Raw genomic sequence first — 13,496 nt, 5'->3', positions numbered from 1 at the left:
GAAGGTATTCTACACCAAAGCTGAATGGGTAAGGTGTAGCTGTTTCATGAATAGGAGATGAAGGTTAATGAATTGGCATGCAGCAATTTTATCTTTCTGTAGGTGCCTCAGGGTGGTGTTCACAGTATGCTGTTTTTTGGAGACTTAAAACTAAGACCTTATTATAGCAATTTTCACACAAGTAGTGTGGTAGGTCTGACCCTGGCCCAAATCTAGCTTGAATAATTATATGTATTTTTTTTTCTCCTTTTGAAAGTTCTTCAGTAATTTCAACTGGATGCTGTGATATTATTTTATTATTTTTTATCCTAACTGTTTTCTGGAGGATGTGTCCAACAGCATAATGGGCTGCATTTCCGTGATGGCCAGAGGGGTCACACAGTTACTTTATCAGGTATTGTTGTTAGAACTGTTGTACATGTTGGTGTCAGGATGCAGGGAAAGGTACCATCGTGGAACCTTGGAGATGGGTTCCATTCTCTGCCCTGCTACTGACATCTTGTGTGACCTTGAGCAAGTCACTCAGTTTCCTTCTCTAGGACCCATGGAGGAAATGTGCTTGTTGTGGGTTCTATCAGATTACTTGTAATCTTTAATTTTGTTCTTAACGGCATCAATGTTATGGATGGTGATCCATCAATGTGATGGATGCAAAATAAAAGAATGAATACATGTGTCCATATCTTTAAAGGACATGCCCAGCAGTTTGCACCTGCAGTCTACTGGAGCAAGCATTTGTATGTGCAATATACACCTACAATGTACACACAAGAGCCATATAGAGGCCCCATTGAAAGCTTCTGTCTTTAGCAAAATCATTCTGGACAAAATCCAGATTGACCCCCTAGGCACCATCAATTTATGCCTTGGTATGCTTAAGAATTAAGGATGTGATCTAATTTTGACAGGAATTCAAAGAAAAGGGTTATGCATTACAAGAAGAGTTAGGTGCTTCCAAAAGATGATCTGGAGAGCCTGGATGCTGAGCAGCAGTTGACTAGAGCTAGGCTGCATACACTTGTTCAAATGATTCTGGAGAATTCTCCCAAGTTTGCTTCCCTGGTAGAAATACATAAACAAGATGCAGTAAAAACTGCATTAACTGGCATTTTATAAGCTGGCATGCTCTATTAACCGGCATTCTGGCTTGCAAGGTAAAGGCAAAACTGGAAGTGCCTGCTGCATGGGGCCTGCCTCCCTGTCCCTTGGGGCCCGTGGGAGGGGCGGCGATGCCCCGGACACGGTGGGAGAGGTGGTGGCCTGGGCCTCTCAGGTAACTGGCATATTTTGTTTTCCAGCACCCCCCATTCCCCATGGGTGCCAGATAACAAAGCTTTTGCTGTATTTGAATGCTGAGCCCCTGAAGAGCAGATAGCCTGCTGTGCTGTGCTGATGCTGTGCAGCCAGGGGGCTCCTGTGCTGCTCATATCTTAGTATGCTCTGCAGGCTCTGTCAGTCTTTGTGGAGACAGATAGCAGCAGTACACAGGGCAGCCCTGATTGGCTGACTTAAACTGTTCAAGGTTAGCTTGCGTCTTCCTGCAGCAGAATATAGGGATTGTGAAGGGTCATGTTCTGTTCCCTGCTTGATTGGAGTAGTAGAGTTTAGCCTGAGTGATACACACTGTCCTTTGGGGGATGGGAGAGCAAAGGACTCTGGGATGCTGGAGGATTGTGCTCTGGCTTCTCTCAGAAGGGAGTATGTACATACATTCACTCTCCTGGGAGTGATTGAAGTCTGGTTTTCCTGGGTTATTTTTCTCCTGGAGTGACCATTTTTCTTCTGGGAGAAACATCTTGAATGTCTGTACACTTGTAGTTTCTTCTGTGAGAGCAGCAACTCTCCTAATAGAAACTGAATTCTGTATGTGGCCTTAGGCAAGGATAGGGGAGTGTTTGGACTCGTGCCTCTCTTGAGTTTTGGTACCTGACTCAAGGCTGTTTGTTTGGTGTGCCTGTTCACTGGGATCTAATAAAGGTGTAGTCCACTTTTGATGGTGTTCAGAGGATTCACCAAGGAAGTAGGATTCAGCTAGGAGAGGAGAATTCTGATATTTGGTCTGTGCTCCTAGGTCTGTTCGTGTATTAAAATAGACAGCTTTGGATAAAAATGAGAATAGTCCTGAGAGCAAGAACCTCAGATTGCTTAGTCTACGATGAATACTCTAACCACTAGGATATGGTCAGACTTCCCCTTGCCTGGTTGATCTCTTGGTCCTTTGACTCTTGCAATCATGGCAGCAGTAACGCAGCTTTTACAGGGGAGCTGGAGCAGCTCATACTGGGCTACATCTTTGAATGCAGGGTAATGTCCCAGATTTAGGTGCCTAAGCCTCTTTGAGTTTTAAACTGTAGGTGCTGAGTGAATTCAGTACCTAAGTGGTTTTGGGATAGCTGAAGTGAAGATATTTTGGATCACTTTTGGTGACTTGATGAGCTGTGTGGGTGGGCAGGCTTTGTGAATGGGTGAAGAGCAGTATATGATATAACTTGTGTGGCAGGGCACTTGATGTGCCTGCTACTTGAAGAGGTCAGGCAGCCTGCTGAGCTTCCCGCAGGAGGGGTCAGAGCTAATTGCGGAGTCAGCTGACCCAGGGGGCTGGCAGGTGAGGCTAGGCCTGATCAAAGGAGTCACCTGATTGAAGGAGGGCTGGGTTTAGACAGGATATAAGCCCAGACCCTGACAGCAAGGCTGGCAGTAACATTTTGGGAGCTGGTGAAGGAACATCACCCAGCAGAAAGGCTGCTGTTCCTGAATGCCAGCAAGGAGAATAACATTGGAAGGTTTGGGTAGGAACTAAGCGGGTGGAGGAGGTTCTTGGGGGACCCAGGGTGGGTTTCCAGAGCCCTGAGAATGGGGCTCAGTGCCTGGAGCCTATGGTGAGGCTGGATGAGTCCAGAGAGAGAGGTGCTGAGTACACAGGGGCATCCTGAGAGGCCAGGTCAGCCCTGGGAGAGGGGCTGAGTGTTTGGGAGACCTAGTGAAGGATCTGGGTGAACCCAGTGATTGGGGCAGAGTACAGGGGCCTATTCAGGGATCTGGATGAGCGCAGGGAAGAAAGGGGCTGCATTAGAGAAGACCTCTGGAAGGCTCTGAGGAAGCCCAGAGAGAGGGAGCGATCTATGGAGGGGCCTGAGAGGACAGACCCACAGAGATGAGAGGGCTGACAGCCGGACCAATGACCCTGGTAATCTCAACTGGCCTGTGCGGGGCCAGGGGCCAGGGCGCAGGAGGGACCAAAGGGTGAAATAGGCCCTGGCCCTGCCTCAGGCCAGTTGAGATCTCCAGGCTCTCTTGGATCTGGCAGTCTCTGCTGTGGTCTAAGAGAGGCCGAAGGTCCTTGTCTGGCTGCAGCTGAGAGGAAGGGGTCAAAGGTTGTGCAGCCTGGGATGACTATGAGTAGTGCTAGGTCATCGGAGGAGGAGGGATCAAGGAAAGGGGTCAGAGAATGAGTTGGGGGCCAGAGATGGAGAACTCGGCTGGGAGATGGAGCCAGGGGGCCCAGTGGTTAGCAGCCCATAAGAGGAATAGAACATTGGGGGGCGGGAAGGGCAGATAGGGATGAGTAAGATCAGGTAGGCCTGAAGACTGGTCCTGGGTAAGGCCTGAAACTGCACCCTACTGGGGCTGTTTAGTGTGGCAGGGTAGCTTCCATGAAATGCCATGCATGGACTACTCTAGGGAAAGGCAAGGATCGGGCACCAGAAAGCCTTAGCTCCCACTGCCTTGTGGGTTACCCCGTTGAGGAGGAAGACTAGGGAACCACACCCTGACAGAAAAGCACTTCGCCAGGGTGGACCAGGACCACGTGGGTCTAGCTGCCTAGCAAGGGACTGGGGAATAGAGTGTAGGGCCAGATGGGTCCAAGAGCCTGGATAGTGAAGCCCAGCAAGGGGCCTGAGGAATATAGTGAGGCCCAGTGAGCATTGTGGGACCCCAGGGGTCCAATGGCCTAGCAAGGGGCTGGAAATGGAGTGCAGGATCAGATGGATCCAAGGGACTGGACAGCGGCCTGGAAAGTGAAGAACCAAAAGGGGCTTGCAGCCTGGAGAGGACCCAGGAGGGGAGACTAAGGGGCCTGGTAGCCCAGGGAGTGGTTGTGTGAGACTGAGGGGTCTGAGAGCCTAGAGAAGGGCTGGAGGAGAGACTGAGGGGTCTGGTAACCCGAGTGGGGCTGAGAGGGAGACTGAGGGGTCTGGCAGCCCAGAAAGAGGCTGTGTGGAGAGACTGAGAGGTCTGAGGGCCTGGATGGGGGCTGAGAGTGGTCGAGGGGTCAGGATATCCAGAGAGGGGCTGCATCACCAATTGGTAGAACATCTGTAAGGATGCGATCTGTGAGGCATGGGTGTAGGGGAAGTATGGAGCCATTCAATTGGCCTGTAAGGCCAGGGCCACAATCTTGAGTGGTCATTGTAATAAGACCAGGGCAGCCTCCTGCATTCTGTGTAAGAAGGCATGGCAGGAAAGAGCTGGGCAGACTGCCCATAGAGCAGTGCATCTGAAAAAAAATGTTTGGGTACCCTGTGACACCTTAACTTTAGGAATGCTTTTACCACTGTCTCCCATGACGACTTCATTAGTAAGCTAAGGAAATTCAGTCTAGGTTAAAGTACTGTAATGCGACTACATAGCTGGTTGGATTGCTGCTCTCAAAAAGTAGAGATTAATGACTAAGTGTATGATTGGGAGGGGGGATCAAGGGGTCAGTCTTGGGTTCAGTACTATTTAATATTTTTGTTAATGACCTGGAGAATGGGAATGCATGCACCCCTAGAAAACTTGTAAATGATACCAAGTTTGATGGAGTGGTGGATGCTTTAGAGGATAGGATTAGGATTTATGATGACATTATAAAAGTGGAAAAAGTTCTGAAATTAATGAAATTCAAAAAGGACAAGTGCAAAGTTCTGTTCTGCAGGCGGAAGTTCCATGCACAAAGTTCTACAGACTGCAGCCAAAAAGGACCCAGGATTTTAGTGAACTATAAGCTGAATATGACCCAAGAGTGCTCCTTGTTGCAAAAAGCATACTGAGTTATATTAAGAGGACTGTTGGCCTCAAGTCAACGTAAGTGATTCTTATGCTGTATTCAGCATTTCCTCAATTGGAAGAACATGCTTTAAAAAGGATGTAAACAAATCAGAAAAAATCCCATAGAGATCAGCAGAAACGATTCGAGGTCAAGGAAACATGATTTAAGAGGAGAGGTTGGAAGAACTAGGATTATTTAGTCAGGAGAAGAGAAGACCGAGTATATAATAAGAGTCTTCAATTACTTACAGAGAGGGTGGTAAGAAACTATTCTTTGTGGCCTTGTGGAACATGGGACAGGTTAATGATCTTAAACTGCAGAAAGAACAACTGAAGTGTATATTAGGAAGAACTTTCTCAGTAAGGTGGTTAAACATTGGAACAGAGTATCTGGAGGTTGGAATTTCTATCCTTGGTAAATTTTAAGAGCAGCTAGAACAAACATTTGTTGGAAATAATTTAGCCAAGGGTGAGCCTGCCTTAAGCAGAGGGTTGGACTAGTTGCCCTTCTGAGGTCCCTTCCAGACTTACTCAGGTAGAATTCAGACATTTATCTTTAGGCGCCTCGTTTACCAATCTGGATTTTGCTCTTTGTCATTTTCTTAAATGAGAGAGTTGGGCTAAGTACAGGCAGCCAAAAAGCCTGAGGCTGAATCGATTCAGTCTTTGCAGGTTAGTCTAAACTGAACAAATTGAATTGAAATAGAAGTGAACAGACATTTACCTTTGATTCAGGAAATGCAGCTACATGGCTGCTGTGGCTCAGGCCAGAAGCCGGGGGGCACTAGAATGTGGCTCTCTGGCTGTGTGTTCACTTCTTTTTCCTGCTGCCCCAAGGTCTCTGGGATTTGCAGTCCAAAATCAGAGCAGCAAGACTCTGCAGGGTTGCTCATCACTACTTCTTCCTGCTTCCAGGTGCCTTTGGGATTTGTAGTCCACACTCACAGCCAGCAGTAAGTTTGAGTTGGGGAAGGGGTATGTATTTAACCCCCCTCCCTGGCCTCAGACCCCAGCTGGTATTTGCCTGGAGGGTCCCCCCCCCCGCCGCACAGACTGGGCTGGATCCTCAGCAGCGCTTGCTCCTCCCCTTGTCAGCCAGCCCTCACTGCTCCAGCTAGGGAGTAGAGGGGCAGGGCCAGTCCTGCTCTCTGGAGCTTACAGCACAGCTCAGCCCAGCCCAGGGCTACAAAGCATGCTGGGATGCTGGAGGACTCTGATTTACCTTGAACCGGGAAGGGGTCTGGGACAGAAGTTTCATAAACCGGTTTGACCTAAATCAGTTAAATCTGATACTGCATTCGAGCAGGCTTATCTTAAACCAGGTTTATCCTAAGCCAGTTTCAGCCATTCTGAAACTAGTTTATGTGCACTGAGCTTCTGTTCTATTACAGGTTTAAACCAGTTTCTGATCACTTGATCACTTAAACTGGTTTATGTATAACTTCTGTCCCTAACCTTGAAGTTGTCTGTGATGTGGTCTGTGAAGCGCATAGCTCACATATGTCTAATATAGTCAAATGGTAAAATGTCGATGAATGGTGGTATGTTGATGACTTCTGTGAGGAGACCCACCTGCATATATTTCCATAACAAAGTTCATAAAATGGAGTTTTCTTGGGATTCTTAGGTGTGTTATTTTTTTTTTTATTGATCCAACAAGATGGACTAAATTTTCTTACAGTTATTATTATCTTAGAATAACAGCTCTTGCACAGAATGTGGTATGCATCACAGTTACAACTTTTTCATGGCTAATTGTCTATATTTGTTGTTGATCCATCACTTCTATTGCAGAAATTTATAGCCTGTTTTTGCTTTATGAAAAGAATTGATATGCTTCATTAATGAAAACGCTTTCCAGATCAGCTCATTAGGTGGCAGTAGTGCTCTTTGACTTCATTTACACATTTTAAGCTCTTCACAGTGTTTTTTGAAATAACATTCTGCACCAATTGTGAAGTCAATAGTTGTGGGAAATACTAAGTGTTTACATTTCTAATCTGTATATAACAATAGGGTTCTGTTGCACCCATCTACAAAACAAATGCCTATTAATCAAAAATGTGTAGAGCAAAGAAAATGGAGTTTGTCATTATTTCTTCTCTGCTAATTGAATGTGATCGTACTAGTACATTTATGTTTACTACTACTAACCAAATTAAAGACCATTCAAACATGAGCTCCTTTGTTAGAAGCTAACATTCAGAATTGGTACTTAAAATAATTTCTCCTGGGAGGAAAATCATAACCTTCAAATATGTGAATGGTATTGTTCCACAGCTATGAAATAAAGCAGTTTTAAGGTAACAAATGAGTTCAGGGGCACATAATATGTCAGAATTGAATTAATGCAGTAATTTTTGGCAGGTTTTAAAATGACTTGCAGAGTTATAACGCTTTAAATATCACACCAGCAAAGAGCCAAGAGGTCTATTTGGACTTTCTAGATGTACATTAATAGTTGTCAGGGAAAGATGCAGCTAGCAGCAATTGTGATAGGATTATATGAATTTCTCAAAATTCACATAATCCTATCTTTAGTTGCTACAGATTTATTTTTTTTTCTTTTTTTGCTTATCCTTGAGTTACATTTTCATCTCTCCACTCCTGATGAACTGGTATGAAATCACCTTGACAACAAAAAACATCATTTATCTTATGGTAAGTTGGATGGGAGTCTAGTTACAGATGGTGCTTTATTTATGGAAAGGAAAATTCAGTTTGGAGTCAAATTAAAACCTGCTGATATGAAATTTCAGGATTGAAAATGTTAAAATTGCATTTCCAAAACTAAAGGAAAAATTATCTAAACCAGGATTTCTTATCCAAGTTTTGTGATAACATTTCTTGATAATACTGCTGACAATAATGTCTTCCATGTAATTTTAATGGATCCCTTCCCCCACCCTGAAGGCCCTGAAAAATTGGTTTGATTGGATAGAGAATATTTTCTGGATTCTAAAATGTCACTACTTTATTTAAAATATCTACCAGTGACATTTTGAGAAATAACAGAAAGCTGATAGTTTATCTAGGACCCACAAGGTATTGTTTTTATAGTTATAGAGCCAGTTAACCAGTAGAGGGACTATAAGCTAATAAGCCTTATTCTGGTAGCTGAATTGCTAATTATGATACTGGTTTGCAAACAAAGAAATACTCAAAAGAATAACTGCTCTATTTATTTCCTATCTATCCAGATAGAGTAATATATTTTTGCAATGGATAAATGATGATTTGTATATATACACAGAAATAAGGTGGTGGTATATATTTGTGATTATTACTATGGTTATGCCTAAATTAAAAAATTCCAAGGGCCTTTTATTACAGACCTGTCTGTTAGGTCAGGATTATCGACTAAATCACTAGTGTCCAAGATCCAAAGATCTTTTTGAGGACTTCAGGAGTTTCTCTGTTTATGCTGTATGCCTCCCTGAAGGGGATGAGTTGTGTGTTCCTGGAAGGGTTAGGAGACACGGTTGATCTCTCTCCTGTTTATTCCCAGGAAGTGATTTAAGACGTGCCAGCAACCTGCAGCCCATGATCTGGGTCTAGTTCAGAGTTGAGAAGCTTTGGCCTGTGGGGAGGCTTCAGCTGTGTTACACTGCAGCCATGCAATGGGGAGAAGTGGCAGAGGTGGCAGTAGGCAGATACTAACGTGCTGGCCTGCCTTGGACTTGAGCTGGGTCATTCTGTCCTACTGCTGGAAAATTGAGGCTGACTGCTGGTTAGGGAATCATTAAACTGTCTCTTTCAGTGTCATCGACTATTTCTTCTATGCCACTTTGTTAAGCACGAACACTACAGTGAGTAGAAGACAAAGATGCACATGAACTATTATTGTTAGATGTTGCATATAATTTGGTCATATTATACCTGACAATCCTCAGTGCTAGTATTTCCTGTCTAGCATTCCTCCAATTTGTTCTCTGTTTTTGGTTTTATTTTTCTCTAAGCATATTGCCTTCTAGTTATCTAAATTAAATCTTATTCCACTGATGCTTTTTGCCCCTTTCTTTTTTGCTTCCTTTCCTTCTCAATTTCATGTACAAATTCTTCTTGACCTTTAGCTTTTTAAGTACTGCTTTATTTAGCCGTATTGCGTTCCCCTTTTTCACTCATATTTTCCCATTGCAGTAGAATTGCTATCTGTGGCATCCAGGTGATAGTGTGTCAGAGCATATTCTGCTCTTCAGATATCTTGTTACTGCTTAATACTTGCATGCAGGGGATCCTGTTGGTTGCTAACACAAAAAACCCCCAAAAAACCCCACCCTGAAAAGAGAGGCTGTTTTTGGGGGGGTGGGGGGTTAAAGCTACCTATTTTTTTTAAGTGTCGGTTGTAAAAACAAAAAAGGGAAATAATATTTAATATGGAAGATTAATTTTTTTTCATTTTTATTACAGCTGTGGTAACAACATTAAGCTCTTTAAAGGAAAAGGTAGCAATAGATGTATTTTAAGCTTTTTTTCTTTTAATGTTTCTGCAAGATCAAAAGGTCATCTCTGTATTTGAAACCAAGGTGGTAGTAGTAGTAGTAGTATAATGTTTCCTCATGCAGGAATATAAGAGCCTTAAAAGTCTAAAATGACTACTTCTAACACTTCCCCTGATTATATTGTTTTCTCTTGCCTTCCAATTTTAACAGACTTTCTGCATATTTTTTTCACTAGGGACAGCCCTGCATCTTGCCCTTTGATTCTTTTAACTGCTTAAAGTAGGCCTTTCTAATCCTGAAGTTCACTACTGTAAACATTTCCTTCTGTCTTCAGCAGCAAAGCAGAGCAGTCCAAGAGAAGCTTTTCTTCTCACTGAGTTGGGCTGATCAGTCAGTCAGTAGGGAATATAATTTCTGTCCTGCTTATGTGGCATGCAGACATGACTTGCGCTCTGTTGCACCATGGAACTTTAGGGAAAAAGTGATGCCTTTTCAAATTAGGCTTCTTTTAAGAAATGGAGATTTGTCCTCAATGTGGGTATAACAGTGGCACTGGTGATTCTCCTTTGAAGCTATTAGGTCTGGGCACATGGGAGACCACATCCAGGTGGTAGGATGGTGTGACTGTATAGGTAAGGTAATGTCCTGTTATCAAGCATGATACTGGGCTGCACTGGTAGGTGTAAGTAGGTCAAGGGAAGTGATTTATTCCCCTCTATTCAGCAGTGGTGAGGCCACATCTGGAGTACTGTGTTCAGTTTTGGGCCCCCCGCTACAGAAAGGTTGTGGACAAATTGGAGAAAGTTCAGCGGAGGGCTGGGGGACATGACTTGTGAGGAAAGACTGAAGGCACTGGGCTTATTTAGTGTAACAAAGAGAAGACTGAGGAGGGATTTAATAGCAGCCTTCAACTACCTGAAGTGGGGTTCAAAAGAGGATGGAGCTAGAGTGTTCTCAGTGATAGCAGATGATAGAACAAGGAGCAACGGTCTCAAGTTGCAGTAAGGGAAAGTTAGGTTAGATTTAGGAAGAATTTTCTCACTTGGAGGGTAGTAAAACACTGTAACAGAGAGGTGGTGGAAGCTTCATCCTTGGAGGCTTTGAAAACCCGGCTAGACAAAGCTTTGCTTGGGATGATCTAGTTGGGGATGGTCCTGCTTTGAGCAGAGGGCTGGACTAGATGACCCCTGAGGTCTCTTTCAACCCTAACTTTTGATGGTTCTATGACTTCCTCAGTTCTACAGGAGCAGGATGGCCACCAGATGCCATTTTCTCAAATTAATGAGTAAGAAGTGTATATTATGCCTTAGGCCCTCAATAAAGAGGGCAGTTAATATGGAGATCCTTACTTCTCTAAGAGGATGGTGGTGATGCTCTCTACATGTGCCAACACCATGGAAGTATAAATTACCCTTTAGAAATTTCACCTTGCTTGGGACATGTTTCCTCCTTTTCTTCATAAAATGAAGTAGCCGGAATGCAAACACTTTTTAATGAGAATATGAAACTCAATTTGACCGTTTAAGGCCCTGCCAATTGCCCAAAAAGTAAATAGGAGCCTGAGGATGAATTAAAAAAAAAACTGTTTAAGGATAAGATTAGAAGAGAAGGATTTTTTCATTCCCTATTTGGAGAAGATAAGTAGAGGTCTGGGTACCCCCAGATAGTACAGTCCTAGCCCAAAGACTTAAAAAAAATCCTTTATACAGGCTGCTTAAGGCAAGGTAGATTATGCAGTCGCTCTTTCTGCCGAGAAGAGCTAGAATGCCATAAATAGCACTGTTGACAAGAGAACAGAAGCTTCCTCACAAAGGGAGTCCAGAGCATTGGGAAAAGGCTATATTGTATCCTTAAGAGCCATAATAAAATGGTTGCAGCAGTTTGAGCATGTGGAACAGCTCAGAAAAATTAGCTTGAAGTTAAGAGTATGTTGCCAGGTTGTCAACATTCATATATAACACTCTTGGGAAGTTCCTTATGTGGCCATGATCACCAAAGCTGGTATACACAAACCCTTTGTGGATCAGACTGCTGGTTAGATTTGTCATCCAAACTGAGACTTGTTGTCCCTGTTTTTTCATTGGGAAAAACTTTATGGAGAAATTCTGAGCTGTATTTTCAAAGATACGGGTGTTTGGTTAGAGAACTTAAATAGTGTAGACATTGAAGGCTGAAAAATCAATGTACTTCTAACTGTAGGAGGCATAATGTCTTGTGTAGGCACAAAAAGCCCAGATGGTGTGAATCCAGGGGCATGTGCTCACCTCTGTTCAGTCCTGGTAATTAATTTTTGGATAAGCCCTGGAAAACTACCTCCCATATTTTCACATACGAGCCAACTACTAGTCTTACTGTCTGTATACAGATTGCTGTTATACCACAGTGTTCTTACAATTGATCTACTGATATAAGTATAACAGAAAAATTCACCTATGTTGTGCTAGGGTTTTTGGTTGTAGCTGTGTTGGTCTAAGGACATAGGGTTTTTTGGGGGTAAACGTGATATCTTTTAGGCCTGAAGAAGCGTATTTGTGCCCAAAAGCTTGCAAAGAACAATTTTTCCAACTATTTAGTTGGTCTAATAAAAGATACCACATTTACCCAAAGAACATTGTCTACCTATGTTGCTCTTCCATCTATAAACTGCATATCGGACTGCACCCTGTTCACTGTGTTGATCTATTCTGGCTAAAATACATTTCTCTTTTTCATCACCTGCATACAGATAAGCATACTCCAGTTGGTGTTATGCCCTCTCCAAATATATCTGCAGACCATGAATTACTGTAGTCTTTCAAATGTGTTAAAGCTATAATTCAAATAGAAGTGAATTGAGCTGTACATAAATTGTAGATTTTTCTTGTTGATTTCAGTAATTAAAAAAGTAGTTAAAATGCTTAAGACCTAATTTTTTGTTATTTAGTGATTTGCTTTGTGGTGGGATTATAGGCTGAATTTAAGTTGCTTTTCCTGGGACATTTAATGCTTCAAATTGTGGACCTTCCAATTTCATAACTTTCAAATGTATTGGTATTTTTTAAAACACCATTTTTCTGATGAATTTTTTTGATTTAAGGCATCTATATATGTGCATAGTTTTCCTCATGGAGTTTTTTCTTTTGTTCAGGACTTCATCCCTTAGCTAACGTTGTATTTTTAGTCTTTCCTTCAGTCCTTGCACTTACAAAACTGGAATTGCTCTATTTTTATTCAAATCCAAGGCAAGGTATTTTCCTCCCCAGCCCCCCAAACAACATGGCCGGGAGAAAAAGCCTCACTTTAGATTTGAGTACTAGTTTACGGGAGGTGGTGTCTCAGTTGTGGTTTTTGTCTTGGTTTCTGGGCTGAAGCAGGAGCTGAGCCTCTACTTGCTCATGGTAGATTGGGGGTGGGGGGGTAACCATAGAAGGCGGGGCAGGTGACAGGGGTCAGGCACAGGCTGAGGAGGTAGGTGGTAGGGCAAAACATGAGGACTAGGCATGGGATAAAACAGTTGGCAGAAGTCAGGCACAGCGATGGGAGGGGGGCATGGGGTATGTGACAGGGGAACAGACAGGGAGGGGTCAGGCTGGGGTAAGCAGGAAGGTCAAGGGTGGGAGCCTAGCCCCCTGCCCTCTGCTGTCACTTTCCCTGCCACAGTGGTAGAGGGGATGAGTTGAAGATGACCCTCTAATAATTTGACTCTGCACATGGAGAATTATAACAATTATAACTTTCCATGTGTAGAACCTAATTATGGGGGGGAGGGGGATCTTAAATTTGAAATCATCTTGGACTCATGTAAATACAGAAATGGCAGTTTTGTCTGAGCAAGGACCGCAGGATTGAGGTATAGCTCTAAAATGGATTCCTTTATAAATAGTTTTTAAAACAAGGGCAGGTCTTCCAACACACTTCAAAAACTGTATTACTTTATTTGTCTATGCTAAGATTGCCTGTGAGTACTAGATCCTGTGAATTCTATTATTCTTTCTATCCCTTTGAGAAGAAAATTACTATTACCTTAATTCTAAATTAGCAATG

The 13,496-nt window shown here is 43.2% G+C and overlaps 1 protein-coding gene across 5 annotated transcripts in view; it reads left to right on the top strand.

Moving 5' to 3' along the window:
• COMMD10 (COMM domain containing 10) overlaps nucleotides 1–13,496 on the top strand; it is a 212,493-nt gene that overhangs the window by 41,672 nt on the left and 157,325 nt on the right. The gene's annotated exons all lie outside the window — the stretch shown is intronic.

The sequence above is a fragment of the Alligator mississippiensis genome, chromosome 3, assembly GCF_030867095.1.
Source record: "Alligator mississippiensis isolate rAllMis1 chromosome 3, rAllMis1, whole genome shotgun sequence".
NCBI lineage: Eukaryota > Metazoa > Chordata > Crocodylia > Alligatoridae > Alligator > Alligator mississippiensis.
The sequence above is the reverse complement of the archived record's forward strand: the minus strand, read 5'-3'. Positions and strand labels throughout refer to the sequence as shown.